Consider the following 13,930-nt stretch of genomic DNA (forward strand, 5'->3'; position numbering starts at 1 on the left):
AATTTCCAAAAAAATGAAGAAACTTAAAACTATGTTTAAGCAATGTTTCAATGTGTTAAACATTTTTAAAACCATCTGTATTATGTACTATGAATTTCCTCCAAGATACATAGATGCTTGGGAGTGAGTATTCTTTGGAGATATTAGGAGACCAGACAAGACAAAACAAAACTGGAAAAAGTAATGTTGTGTTAAAATAAGGAGAGATAGCCGGTGAGATACTGTTCTTCCCTCAGGAACCTAATGAAAAATGTTTTCACATATTAAAGTAGGCTGCACATATTTGTCAAAGATAAATCATGTCAAGCTCTGTGTTTTTTTTTTCTTTAGGTAGGCAAATGTATGGGGTGTGGAAATTAGCCTGGCTCTCAACATTCACAATTGCAAACAAAGGTTGAAAAATGAGAAGACTTACAGCCCTTCAACATATCAAGAATGTTAAGGAAGAAATCACAAAATTACATAAGTCTGCAACAAATACAAAAACTGAAAACTTCAAAGGAAGGCATTGCTCTCTCTCATAACCCACACAAATGAACTCAATGACAGAAATGCCTTTCGTTCAACCAATTTCCAAATTTATTTTTGATAAAGTTGCTGCAATACATACAAGTTGCTAATTAAATTGACTGCCATTCGTTCAAGGAGTTTAAGGACTCAAACTCATAATACATCAGGCAAGGATCTCAGGAGAAAGGTCATCTCTATACCCAAGGTTCAGAGAGTTTAGCGAGGAGATGACAAGCAAATAAGCAGCTGCAACTTATGAGTGGTGAAGGACAAGGCCCTATGGAAGTTCATTGTAAAGAATTGAACTTATAAACAAGTGTGTTCTTCACAGAGGAAAAGAGCTCAATTGAGACCACCAGGATCTCAAGATGGAAGATCATCAGTACAGACAAGAACATGATTTAAGCCAGAGAAACAACCTACGGAAGTGCGTAATTAAAAGGTGAATGTGTTCCAAATTGACCAAGGACGTGGAAGGTAACACTGAAAGAAGGGCTGCCTGACTCAGATGAATATATCATCTACCCACTTCTTCATAATTGATACTGACGCTCTGCCCTTACACAGCGACAGCAGTACCACATTCTTTACAAGTCATCAGAATGGATCTCTATTGTACCTTCAGAAACACTTCCAAATATCTTTCTAATTTAATGGTAATGTGGCTGGTTTTAATTCATAAAGGAGACACAGTTCAGGCATTGAAATTGAGATAAAAGATAAAGAGTAAAGCGTATTTCAATAGCTTGTTATTGTTTTAGAATGTTTCTAAGCTCATTGTTTATCAGAGTCATTGCTCTGGTTTTAGATTTTCCAACAATCAGATTCACCAGTAAAATACCTTATTTTCATCAAACTCCTCCTAGTGGAATATTTCTCTTCAACATCATTTTGACTTCTTGTTACTTGGTGCTGAAGAAAAGAAAGACGGTTAAAAAAGGAAGTAAAGAGAGATGGAAGAAAAAATGAGGAAGACATTTAGGCTGAAATGCAGTAAAAAATCAACCAATACCAGCTTAGATTTAAAAAAATGATAGCCTTATCAAACAGGTATGAACTTGTGTGTGAGTGGGTACTGTTAGCCTGAAAGAATCTGGAGGCAGCCAGGAAATAGACTTCTACATCAGTGTGGGTAGAGGGATGATCTCCATTATCCTAGCTGAGAAGACCCAGTTTAATGATGGGTGAGCCCATTCCATGGGCAGGAGATCCCGGACTGTATAAAATAATCAATGTGATTTAAGCATTTATTTTCTGTTTGCTGCTTGTAGTTGCTACATGGTCAACTGCTTCAAGCTCCTACTGCATTGACTTCCTTGCTATGGTGAACAGTACCCTCAAACTGCGAGCCAAATGAATTCTTTCTCCATTCAGTTACTTGTCTCAGAGCATCTTATCACAGTAACAGAAAAAGGAACTAAGACAACTTGATAATTTATCTAGAAAGAAATCATTGGGAAATTATCCCCATTGTTGAATTAGTAGATCAAGAATACAAGAAGAGGCTTGCATCATGGTGGCTTTGTGTCACTGCATTTGTGACAAAAACTAGATAGATAATTTTGGCATATATTGGTATCAATCAGAGAAGAACGGACAATAACATCTTTACCATACCATTATCAACACAGACTGGCTATCACTCCATAAAATGACATGCAACTACCCTTTTCATCTCATTGACCAGAAATTTATTATGTAGTCATGTTCAACTCCAAGGAAATTGGGGAAGACAAATATAATTTTCTTAGACACTATCAGCCAAGAGAACTAAGTTGATGGATATTGAGGTGAATGCTGAATATATTAAGAGATAATCCTAAATTTTATAAATAAATGAACAATTTCAAACATATAAAAGAAAAGAAGTAAAAATCTTCTGGAAGGAAAAGGACAATATCAATAGAACAAAATGGCAAGCTGCCTATATAATGAAAAGAGATTTTCACCAGCTCCACATCCAATAGAGGGGTTATATCCAAAACATACAAAGAACACAAAAATCTACACATCAACAAACCAAATAATCCAAATTACAAAAAATGGGGAAGAGATGTTCTCAATAGTAAAATAGCCAAGCAACACTTAAAGAAATGTTCAGCATCCTTAGCCATCAGGGAAATGCAAATTGTGGGACATTTGAGGACTGGTGTAAAACCTAGTGCAATGGAAACTTCTGGGAACTGTGAGGGTGACCTCACATGGACTCCTTTTAATGAATGATGCAGAGCCTGAATCAGTCATCTTGTGTTACCAGGCAAGCTATCCAGGGGTGGAAACTGGAACATCAACCCAGTCCCAAAACATTAGACCCACAACCTGTCCTGCCTGCAAGATGTGCAGAGCAACGGTAATTTAGAGCTTGTGGGAGTGAACAACCAATTACTGGTCTAATTTGAGAGCCAGTCCATGAGAGGAAGCCCATATCCAACACTTCCTGGATGACCAGAAAACAGAAGCTGGATGGCCCAGAGATCTAGGATAGAACCAAAATTGGCTGACCAGAATGGGTGGGGAAAGAAGGAAAGAAGAAAAGAAAATGTCAATGAAATTATTCTTAATGATTTTCTGCTATACTAATAGATCAGTGCCCACCCCAGTGGTCATCAGAGAAGCTTCCTCTGGCAGCCAATGGGAACAGATGTGGAGAGACACAGTCAAACATTAGGTGGAACTCTTTGAACTCCCAGAAGAAGGGAAGGAAGAATTGTAGGAGCTAGAGGGGTTGAGGACACCAGGGGAATGTGACTCACAGAATCAACTAAGCAGGGCTCATAGCAGCTCACAGAGACTGAAGCAATAATCATGGAGCCTGCATGGGTCTGAGCTAAGTCTTTCTGGTTACATGCTGTGCTTCTTTACCTTGAGTTTTCTGTGGAAAACCTAACAGTGAGAATGCGTGTATCTCTAACTCTGTCTAGCCTTGATAAGAAGTGGTTTTGTCTAGTCCTATTTTAACTTGTAATGCCATGTTTGGTTGATATCCCTGGGAGGCCTGCTCTTTTCTGAGGGAAAACAGAGGAGCAACGGATATATGAAGAAGAGAGGTAGAGGGAGGTCTGGAGAGAGGGAGGGTTTTGGTCAGAATGTATTGTATTGGAGAAGAATAAGTTTTTTAAAAGAGAACACTTATGTCTCAAATTTTGACTCTAAGAAAAATATTCTCACTTCAATATTTTCATTTCAAAAATAACACATATGACATGGGTTGCTATGGGAACTAATGAAGTATGCAGAGTATTATTGGCTATTATGTCTGTGACCATGCTATGGTAAAAACATGGATAAGAGTAATCAAATAATGCAAACTATGACTAGATGAAAGCACCTTTCTTTCTCTCGGATGCTTAAGGTGAAAAAAATGAGCTGAATGGAGTTTACTATTCAACCTGATATCACTGAAGCCACGTGAATAGTATATTTGGTGTCTTACATTTAACTGTTATGTGGACTAATTTCAGTCTCAATATCAAGTTCTTAAGTCAAAAACAGCACTCTCCAGGTATTTTCAATAAATGTACGCATGGAAAATTGGCACAACTATGGATATTTACCTGGCAAACTGTGCACTAAAGCCACATTAGCCATCTTCACATTTTTACAATCCCTTCTCAAAGAAAAAAATCTGAATTTCAAACTGTTCTCAATGATCATCAGTATTACATAAAATGGACAATATAGTTTCATTTCAAATGCACAAAGGACTTATATTAATTATTATGGAAAATATGAAGTATTCCAAAGATGGCAAACAATTTATCTGATGCTACGTCTTCAATTAGGTCTCTAACCTCTAGTGATGCTCAAAACACCCAGCTACCACGTGGTAAGAAACTTGGGTTAAACAAAAGCTGCCCGGTATTTCCATGTGAAAGGAATCATAATGTCTATTGGGAGGACTGGTTTTAGGCAAATGAATTATAAACTGGAAAACAATGTGAAGGACGAAAAGGAAGAGGATGAAGAGCAGAAGGAAGAAGAAGAAAAGGATGAAGCAGAAAATGGGAAGAGTAGGAAGAAGGGAAGGAGGGTGAGGAAATGAGGCTCGAACACGCAAGGTTAAATGCACAGACCCTAGATACAGGTGATAGCCAAGCTCTGAGTCAACAACCAGTTCCACAACCACCTGAGGTAGAGTGTGGACATTCTTAAACATCCAACCCAGGCAGGCATTCTAACACCGCAGGCTATTTTTTGGCTGTCTGACATTTTGCTCTTGGACAGGAAAAATGACTGCAAAACTCAAGTGAGAACCATGCACCCTCATACTAAACTGGAGAAAGATCCGAGGCTGTGGTAGAGTGGTTCATTATGCAGCAAGAGACAACCAGACCTCTCAGAACTGAGCTGCAAGAGCCATTTCACAGGTACAGGTTTTTATTTTTATTTTTTATGAATCATTCCATTCATTTACATATCAAATGATATATCACTTCCTGGTTACCCCTCTACCAAATCCCCATTCCCCGTCTGCCCTATCCCCTACCCTTTACCTATATAAGGGTGCTCCCCCACCCAACCACACTCTACTCCCCCACCACTCCAGCATTCCCCTATGCTGGAGCATCAAGCTTCACTGAAACCAACGGTCTTTCCCCAATCCTGTCAGGAAAAGCCATATTCTGCTACATATGTATCTGGAGCCATGGATCCCTCCGGGTACACTGCTTGGTTGGTGGTCTAGTCTCTGGGAGAACTGGGTGGTCAGGCCAGCCTATATTGTTCTTCCAATGGGGTTGCAATAACTCTCCTCTCTTCCGGACCTTCCATCAGCTCCCCCAACCAGGTTCCCTTAGCTCAGTCTGACAGTTGGTTCCAAGTATCCACATCTGCATTAGTCAGTTGCTGGCCCACACTAGGTTCCTGTCAGCAAGCACCTCTTGGCCATGACAACAGTGTTGGGTTTTGTTGGTACAGGCTTTTAAAAATGCTTGTTTATTTTATGTAAATGTCTGTTAGTTTACCTGGGTATCTGAACCACACACATTTCCTGGTGTCTGAGCAGGACAGTGGGGGATCCCCTGGAACTAGAGTTGCGGTGGGTTGGGTGCCACCCTTTGGGAACCAGGAATTCAGCTTGCATAATCCACAAAACTTGTAACCACTTAACCATCTTTCCAGCCCAGCATCAACTTTTTAATAGGAATGATTTTATGTCAAATGCCGGTCCAATGTTCGTTTTCGTTATTCTCGCATTCAATCTTCACACAACCATGTTGGGTAGTTTAATCATTAATCTTATTTTACAGATGACATCATGTAAAATAGCCACCCAGGGAGCCTTTCACCTGTTCCATCAGGACTTCTGTGAACAGGTTAATGACAAAATCAAGTAAAGAATTCGTCCTGTCCTCAGTGTACAAAGAGCTATGGCTCAGCTTGCTATTCTACATGACTCAAGGCTCTGACTACCTCTGAATTAAAAGCAGGAGGAGGAGAAAAGAATGGAGGGAAAGGTGGTAGTAGGGAGAAGACAGATAGCATTTTTGTGCTAAAAATAACAAGCGATTGCATGGGCTGTGTCAGAATAATCATTCATTAAAGAAATGCTTAGTGAGGTTATACTTTGTACCAGGCATGGCTTAGGCTAAAGAGATAGTGGGGGGGGGGCAAAACATCAGGCCCGTTCTCAAAGGGATAACATCAATAACTGTACTTATCCTGTTAGGAAATATGTCTTTAGAGGCTAGAAAGTCATTTGGGGATGCTACTAAAAGCAAATTCAAGAATTTGAATGAATTGGATTATAAAGTGTTGGATTTCTATGAAGCATACAACTTTATGCTACTCCTTTGCAAGAGGCTCACATCCACTTTTGGACTGATGATCTAGGTCACATAGATAGGGACCTAGGTAGCAGGCAGGGGTGGTGGTGGCAATGGCTTTCATTCCAGGACATTTTCCGAAAGTTAAATCAGAGATGTTATTTTGTAGGGTGTTCACCACCGGATTGTTCTTTCCTCTCTAGACTAGGCTGACCTCAAAGGCGAATGACATATTTCTTCTCTGTGTCTGCAGTGCCGCTTAGTCCCTAATGACACCACGGCAATAGAACAAGGAGACTCAAATAATGTCTATTTTTGGAGGAAACTCAGGCTTTATCGCTTTTTTTTTTTTTTTTGAAGGTGACATAGGAAAGTAGGGCAAGACTAATCACAGGTAAGATTAGATTTAAAAGAGTGGGGGAAAAATCTTTTCATAAAACAGAGAATGTTATAACAGAAATGAATCACAGAACGTGTAGGTAAGGTGGGAAATCATTACTAACAGAGCCAAACCTTCAATAAGAACATGAGAGATCTTTATACAATGAAATAAGATTTTAAAAATAGCTTCAAACTATCTTAGCTCTTCCCAAAGTACTTCCTAAAGTCTTCCACCCACTCAGTGAATAAAATATTATATTTTTGCTCATCTGAAATGTATGAGTTGTGTTTCATAGGCAAAATATTATTGTTCGTGATCTAAAGTTAATTTCACTTGAAGCGACTTCCCTAATAACTTAGAAAGATTTTCTTTAATATCAACTTCTGTTTTCCCAAGACACTCTGATTTAAGTTATGGCTGCATGGGAAAGCTATATTACAAAAAAAAAGAAAAGAAAAAAAGAAAAAAGAAAAGGAATATTACCACAAAGACTGAGTTCCCCAGAGCCCCGACAACCTTTGTCAGGGCTCTGAGGTAAATGTATTTTATTTAATCTGTGTGCTTTCTATCAGCTTTGGAGAAGCTGCTACTGTTCCATCCCACATTCTCTGAGGTGTTTTTATGCAGAGAGCTCACACTGATTCCTTATACAGAACAGAGAAATGGAGCTCTACTTGGCCCAGAAGGCTTCCATTGCCTTTAGAAGCATAGGAGCATGCTTCAGGCAAACATTGAGCATCCACATGCACAGTGACTTGACAGGGAAATATTGCTTCATCTTCCTTGAATTTTACTCTTAACTTCATCTAATGACTGTCTTTCATCTCTCTCTCTCTCTCTCTCTCTCTCTCTCTCTCTCTCTCTCTCTCGCACACACACACACACACACACACACACACACACACACACACACAAGCACACCTAATTTTTAAATTTTTCTATGTACAGGCCAAATTTCTATGTCATACCTATAAGATAAATATTATTTTTCTTTCCCTTTTACAAAAAGAACTTATTTGTCTGGTGCTTTGTGTACCTAAGAAATAGAAGTTATCTACATTTAAAGCTTGTTCTTTGTCTCCAATAATAACAGCACTGCTTTAAAAGAATTCTATTCCCCATCACAATGTCAGATCTGAACTAATTGGGTAGCAGACTATTTATATCTGGAAACTGTTTGATTTCCTGCTAGGACCCCATTCTCTAGAGAATTCCAAATTCTAACACTTTCTAGTATCCACAGACCACAGAAAGACAATTTCAACATGATCCAATTTAGCCAGCTGCCCTCACATCGGGCCACTATCAATGAGAGCCTAGTTTGGTTGGTGCAAGTCGGAATTTCCTGGGTTCATTATGCATCCCTCATTCATAAGCCTATGTTGGTTTGATGATTTCTCCAGAAATGTTTTAGAAGCAAACTGCCTCAAAAGTGATTCAAAGTCGTACTTTTGCCTGCCTGTAAACAGCTAATACCCAAAATGTCCATTTGTACCCACATATAACAGTAATTTGCTTATTTTGATGAAAATGCAGTGCAGCAAGAACTAAGACTTTCTAGCATCATGATCATCATCAGACTTATAATCCCTGCAATTTTCCTGCATAGGCTGTATGTATTAATTTATCCTTAAAAGAAAATTGTGATTCAGGCATTCTTAGTGCCATGGTTCCCATATGGGTGTGCATTCATTAAGGAAATACTCAGAGTAAAACCTAAGTTATAAACACATTAGGTGTAGAGTAAGTGTTAGCATTAAAACGGAAGAACACCATTCCAAAAACTGCAAGTCTCTGATTACCAGTACTAGGGGGAAACGTCAGTCAATGCTAAGATTTTAGTTTATCATCTTCTGGGACTTTGTCTCACATTTTGGTTTATTTGTTTGTTTTATCCGAATAATATTTTTATTGATTCTCTAGGAGTTTCACATCATGTACCCTGGTCACAATGCCAGTCCTTCCATGTCTGACCCTTCTTACAATTTTCTTTCCCCAAAAGAAGTAAAAATAAAAATAAGAAAAACAAAAAACAAACAAACAAATGCCAGGTCCACTTTGTGTTGTCTCTATACTCACTGGAGTATGCTCAAACTCTCAGTGACCTGTCCCAGTAGAAGTGAGGCTTCCCCCCTCACATGTCTTCCAGAAGCCATGAGTTATGCAGATCTAAACTTTGGGACCTCTGTTACACTCTTATTTAAGAGTTCTCTTCAGTGGCTTCCTGTCTAGGCTGTTACTTCTTTTGGTGAGGGTGCAGGATTTAAGAGGTAAAAGCTGTTTACAAGTTTTCATAGTCTTCTATGTCCTTGTCTCTCAACTGTGTATCTCTAGTCAATAATGTCAGCTGGATCACATGTGGATCACGGGTCTCCACACAATTTCTGGCAACAGCACAGATTGTAAACATGGTCTCCTGCTACAGTGGGACCCTAGATCCAGGTAAGGCCCTTGGGGATTGCCTGAACCACTGACGTCACTATGGATTCAGGCTGCAGCACAGACCGCAGCACAGAGGACAGGCAGACACCTTCATGGCCTTCAGTGGTAACATGGGCCATAGATATCAACACAGACCTGAGCCACAGCAGGACCAAGGACCCAGATATGACAGCATAGACCTGGATATCAACATGACTTCAGGTATCAGCTCAGGCCACTCATGTCAATATGGCCACCAGTGGCAGCACAGCTTAAGGATATCCACATGGCCTTTGGTGTGTATCTCATGTTTTTATCACTTGTTAAATGTTTTATTTTTCTAAAGAGAACTTAATACATAGTTTGCTTATTCATAGTATGAAGGCAAAATACTCCTGCTTTATGGTATTTTTACAAAGTGAAATGGAATGGCCAGTTCTAATCAGCTCTTGGATAGAGTATTGAACCATTTTCTCTACCTGCTTTTACTAAGTGACCATAGTATGTGCCAGTTCCTTTTCACTTGACGATTCCTCTAATTATTTTAATGTGATTCAGAATTGACGACTCCTAGAAAATGCCTACGTAAGCCGGGAAGAGTTGAATTTTTGGATTTATATTTTCTGTGTTTCAGAGATGATTTCTTTTCGTTCAGTTTTTTTTAGTTCCACATGCATGCGTTGGCCCTGCAGGTGGCACTGGAGGGGGAGAAATGAGATGGTAGGCTCTGACGAAATCTATTGCTTCTTTGTCCGTGAGACAGACGCTTGCAATGAATTGAGGAAACCACTGTACAAGAGGGGAAACTCTCAAGGGAAACCTACATTCTGGGAACCATTTATGGGGAAGGTTTGGAGGAAGAGGAAACGTGAGAAGAGCAGCCAGGTGACATAGTAGGAAATGTGTTGCCATCTGCAACCCAAGCAAGATGTGGCAGAATCCAGAAATTATCTTTGCTTTTTATATAGACAGACTAACTTCTGAAGGTATGGACATTATTTTAATATAGAGTTCAGAAGCTAAAGGCTTCCCTCTCATTTAGGTTGACAAGCCCATCTCACTCTCTATACCAGGGATCCAGATGGTAGGAAGTGCCTTAAGTGACTTAGCAAGTGATGCTAACGGGTAATCAGCCCACTGAAGGAAATCCTGCCCCTAATCTGAGCAGAGTATTTAATCTTCTTAATACTAGGGCAAGATTCCAGTTTACACTTTGTCTGGCAAGAAAAAGTGAAAGATAAAGGAATCAAGAGCTACCTGTTCATGGAAAAATTCTTTTCAGTGGTAGAGTGATTTCTAACAAGGTGCTAATGTGATAGAACTTGAGTTCATCCCCAGTACCAGGATAGATAGATAGATAGATAGATAGATAGATAGATAGATAGATAGATAGATAGATAGATAGACATATAAATAGATGACAGTAGTCTCTCCCTGAAACACAAGATCATAAATTCCTAAGACCATGAAAGAACCTATCTCAGTGTTCATGCATTGTACAGTCTCTACCTCTGATCAGATATCAGATTCCTTATTATCAGCAAACTTTCATGGTTCTGTTGCCTGTCTATCTGAGAAGGAGGGTTTGACTTTAAGGGTAGACTGAAACTCAAGTCTAAACTGGCCACCTTCTCTGTGCAATCCTTGAGCAAATTGCTACTATCTTCTTCCAACTGCAGATCACCATCTGAGGGATAAGTGTGTACCACTGGAATGCTATCAGTAAAAAATAAAAATAGAAAAGAATTTCATATATAAATTAATAAGAGAAAATACATTTATACCTAAACATAGTTAACACACTGACATATTAGACATTTCAGTTTGCACTGGATTAAAATAACAAAAGCACTATGTCAATCAAATAATGTAGAATTTTTAAACAAATAACAATAAAAGCAAAGCCTCACTGTGATTCAGTCTTAGTTACATGCCTATTACTCTGAAGGGAAAAAATGGCCAACGAAACTTATAAAAGAAGTTGATCAGGGCTTATAGTTCCAAAGAGTTGGAGTCCAAGATCATTAGGGAAGGGAGTGTGGCAGCAGGCAGGGAGGCATGGTACCAGAACAGTAGCTGAGAACTTATATACTGATCAGCAGGCATGAGGAAGAGAAAGCTAACTAGAAATGACATGGAATTTGAATTTTGAACCTCAAAGCACTTGCCAGTGGCAGACATCCTTTAAGAAGACTATCCCCTCCGGATTCTTCCCAAACAAACTGACCAACTGGGGACAAAGTGTTCAAATATATGAGCTTATGGGGACCCTTCTTATCCAAACCACCACAGACTGCAGCACCTGCTTACACAGCACGTAAGGATTACAGGATCTCTGAAGAGAGTTCTACTGTAAGAAACAGAATTAGTTCCATTGTAATTGTCCTTACTTCATGGTAAAGCTAACTTTTCTATTTTCTAACCTTCTTCTTTGGATTGATTATGTTCGCACAAAGTGTAATACGTTCTACTTGAAAACAGCATTTCAAATATAATAATACCAAACATTAAATCAACATATTCATAACATCTTCATGTTCTTTTATAATACCATAGATGAAAAATAGAGCCACAATTGCAAAAATAATCGGACATTTACATTTTCTTACTGTGTGTTTGATGCTCATGAATAGGGAACTAGCAAGGATGTTTGAACTTATTCGAATTTTCTCTAATGTTAGCCTTTCTAGCAAATCTGATATTTCAACACCAGCCTTGAGTGGCTCCTCATTGCCACTGTATGCAAATCCCAGCTCCTTACCTTGATATGGTCTACATCTTAGCAACTTTTAAAGTCATGCCCACCACTACCCAGCCAAAGTCCTGACCCAAAAGCTATTCTAAATGCTTTGACATCCTAGTGATAACAGAGTCCACATGTCTTACCAAATTTGTTCTTAGTCCCCCTTCTATTTGGAAAACTATACTTCTGTCATCCACTTCTGTCATCCAGTTCTCTGTAAAGGTTTTCCCCGTACATATCCATATAAAGCAGTCCATGGAAGAAACTCTTTCTGTCTCTTTTCTTCCTTTTGTTCATTTCTATCTGTGTATATTTATCTATTTTCTCACCCCCTATTCTACAATGATAACACAGCCACGGGTAATCTTCTTTATAGTCTAATTTATAGTTATAACTTTCCTAAAACCCAAAAGCAAAATCGGATGACTGGCCCATTTCAGATCATGACTAGCATGAATATACATATAATTGAATATTATTATTGTTACACATTATATATTATTACTATGTTAATATATTAGCATTGTAATAGTATATAGTGACTGATTTGCCAATTTTGTCATAGTCCTAACCCAAGACATGAGGGAAAGTTTATTTACTGTCACTAACGCAAGTTCTAATCACTTTTAATTCTTTCCACTGTATCTATTTACTGGGAAAAATATAGGTACTTTAATATAATACACACAATCATACAGAAGTAATTACTGTGGAAATTCTTAATTTAGACTATGGAAGAAATGTATAGTAGATGATTTTTGTCAGTCATTATTACATTGGGAAACAGATAATCTAGCATAAAAGCTGCCTCATGGAGCACAGTTATGAAGAGATCTGCGGAAAGTGTTAGCAGAGGACATAAAAGAAGAAAGTGAGGAAGAGCAGAGAATAAAAGAAGCAAACAGAAAATAAGAAAAGGAAAGGAAAAGTAGGGTGCTATCAATAAAGGAGAAAGATCATTGGGGAAACTATTTTTCTCTGTCTTAAGACCATATGGGAAACCCAAAATGTCATCATGCAATGTTCATGCATGCCTTTGAACATATGATATGCTAAGGTTGTCTCAATACGCATCCTGGGGATTGAATATAAGAAAAACAAATCCTTACTATGTACCAAGATTAATTACATAGCTTAGAATGGTTTTCTAAGGCAGCAAATTTTCATTGACATGCAAATCGAAAGCTTTCTTTTGCATGAATCATCCTGAAAGTACTAATTAGAACTTAAAATTCTTGTTTGTAAATCATGAATCTAATGAAATATGCTTCTGCCTTGGAGAACTGTTTCCTCGGGGCCACCATATGACCAGAGAAGGGAGCAGATGTTCCTTAGCAGATGAAGACAGCCTTTGAAAGCTCAGAGAAGCCCGTGATAGCTGGGGTAGAGAGGCCCTCTTGGATTTCTGTAAGGAAGCACCAGGATAGGGAAATGTTTCCAATAAGTAGCCCACTAGGCTTTTAGGTAGGTGGGCATCTCTATGGCAGGTCATGATCTCCCGAAGCAAACAACTTAAAAGCCCTGATTCAGTTACAAAGAGGCTAAAGTGATCCACTTCTATTTCAGAGAGAACAATTAGAAGCTCAGCTTGAGATTTGATTAGAACTCAGTCTCTCTTGCTTGTATGAAAACTACACGTTGGACTCTGTTGGCCAGTGTGTTTTAGCTTGTGCTTCACTCTGGAAAGTCTCGGGGCAAGAGTACAAAAGCATAATCACCCCACAAGAGGCCTCCGCTGCTGAAAATGTTTATGAATCTTTCTTGAAAACAACACTTTCCTAACACAGGGTTCACCTTTAGAGTCTCTCTGCTGCTGTTTGCTGCCCTGATGTAGAGGAACCTCTCCCCTTGTTATTTTTTATGTGGCGCTACAAACCATGCGCATCCAGAACTCATCAGATCTACATCGCAAAAGCATTTTTATTTTTAGATTTCAGATAATTCTCCTACCTTGTTCTTGCAGCAAAATACTCATTTTGGAATAGAGATTTCAAAGAGAATTAAAGAACAACTGTCAGGGGTGTAATTCTTCAATTTCCACTTATTTTTCCTGTAATCCTAATGAGCTCTTGACATTTCCTGACATCTGCCTCTTCTTTTGTTTGTTCC

The sequence above is a fragment of the Rattus rattus genome, chromosome 3 (assembly GCF_011064425.1).
Source record: "Rattus rattus isolate New Zealand chromosome 3, Rrattus_CSIRO_v1, whole genome shotgun sequence".
NCBI lineage: Eukaryota > Metazoa > Chordata > Mammalia > Rodentia > Muridae > Rattus > Rattus rattus.